The following is a 1,933-nucleotide window of genomic DNA, read 5'->3' on the forward strand; positions in this document are numbered from 1 at the left end:
CCTGCTCTGCTCTACCACGGGGGCATGAGTTTCACTTTCGGAAACAAGAACGCTCTTTGCATTTATGCCAGTGGTTTTTGTTTGTTTTGTTTTGTTTTGTTTTGTTTTCTATTAATCTTGGAAATCTAAAAGGTGGCTGTTACTTAGGAAAACATCCACAGTTGGGGCTATTTCCTTGAGCAATGTCTTTTCCTAAGCCACAAACGCCCCTGAGAGGGCTGATTTCCTTATGCCTGCATTTCAAAGTACTCAGAAGTGGAGCCCAGGCTCCACTTCATGGGTGGTCACCAAGGGAGAGGGTTTTTGAGGGTTCCTGAGGGACCCTGCTGGGCTCTGAGCCACTCCTGTCAGGGCTGAGGCAGAACAGCAGGTGAGACCACTGCTTTGGCCCCTTGAAGCTACTGTCTGTGGTATTTCTTTTTCTTTCTTTCTTTCCTTCTTTCTTTCCTTTCCTTTTCTTTCTTTCCTTTCCTTTTCTTTCTTTCTTTCTTTCTTTCTTTCTTTCTTTCTTTCTTTCTTTCTTTCTTTCTTTCTTTCTTTCTTTCTTTCTTTCTTTCTTTCTCTCTCTCTCTCTCTCTCTCTCTCTCTCTTTCTTTCTTTCTTTCTTTTCTTTTCTTTCCTTTGTAGGAGAGCAGCAGAGAGAAAGATAGAAAGCACCTCCCATGGGGGATGTCACCTTACAATCCTTTCTCCATTTCTCCCTCCTTTGGGGATTCTGGGCACACACCTAACACCATGAGTCTGGGACTCGAATGGCACAGTGGGCCATGTGGGATCCAGCCACCTGCACAGCAATCACATAATCCCAAACCACAGGCATTTAAATGAACGAAATCAAGAACTTTGAGATGTTGGACTTCTTCCCATGCAAAGCACTGTATCATTATTTTGAACAATGGAAATACGTCACTTTAATTTTTTTAAAAAAACTTTTCTGTGGGGCCAGCAGGTGGCATAGTGGTTAAAGTGCTGGACTCCTACAAGGCTGACGGAGTTGGAATCCAGGACCCAGTGGCTTGAAACTCATGCCCAGCGCGTGCATGGGCGTGTATGCCCCAAATCCAAAGAGAACAGAGGAGAAGGAATCGTGGCCTGGCTGTGCGGGGAGGAGGTGATTTCTCACTTCCTCTGTCTCCCAGCAAGCACCCGCTGCAGAGCTGCTACGCTGGACCCCGGGACTAGGACGACGCTGCCCCGGGAGGCGACCCGGCGGGAGCAGCCCAGCCCTCCTTGTACCTGCGCCCCTAGAAACCGCGGGTGCTCCCCGCGAGCTCCCTGCAGGGCGCCCAGCTCACCTGGACTCTGCAGGGCGCCCCTGTCTGCGTGAACGCAGCTCTGCAATGCCGGGAGCTTCTCGGAAACTGAAGAGTTCTACGGTTTGAAGGTTCGCGCCTCGCCCAGAGCCCAAGTGAAATTTCCTCCCGATGCAATCGCGCTGCAGGTGCGGCCTTGAGGAGTCGCTTCTGCCTAAGGGCGCGCCTTCACGGATGGATTAGTGTCCCCCCCAGAACACGTAGGGGACTTCAGTTTTCTTTGTGCTTCCGTCCCTCCTCCTTACTAGGGGTCCTAGACTGCTCCCTTAGCTTTCGACCTCCCAGCCTCCAGGAACTGAGAAATAATGCGTGTTTTTTTGCTGAGACTTGGTAGGCAAAAAGTGGGGAGGAGACTGACCCCCCCTACCCCACCCCCGCGACGGTGGATTTTGGAAAGAATAATCCACACACAGACAAACAAGTAGAGAAACGCTAGCCTGGGGCAGCCAGAGGCTCTGATGGAGAATGCCCCGGCCCTGAGCCTTATTCTTGTATAGGGCAGTGGGAAGGAGACGCGGAAGGTAAAGCCAGGTGTCTTTCTTCCACTACCAGATGCCGCTGTGGCGCCCCACGTGGCCGTCTCTGGCTGAAGCAGTTTCCCTGACCCTCAGCGGGTCGTG

The sequence above is a fragment of the Tupaia chinensis genome, unplaced genomic scaffold, assembly GCF_000334495.1.
Source record: "Tupaia chinensis unplaced genomic scaffold, TupChi_1.0 Scaffold141305_1, whole genome shotgun sequence".
NCBI lineage: Eukaryota > Metazoa > Chordata > Mammalia > Scandentia > Tupaiidae > Tupaia > Tupaia belangeri.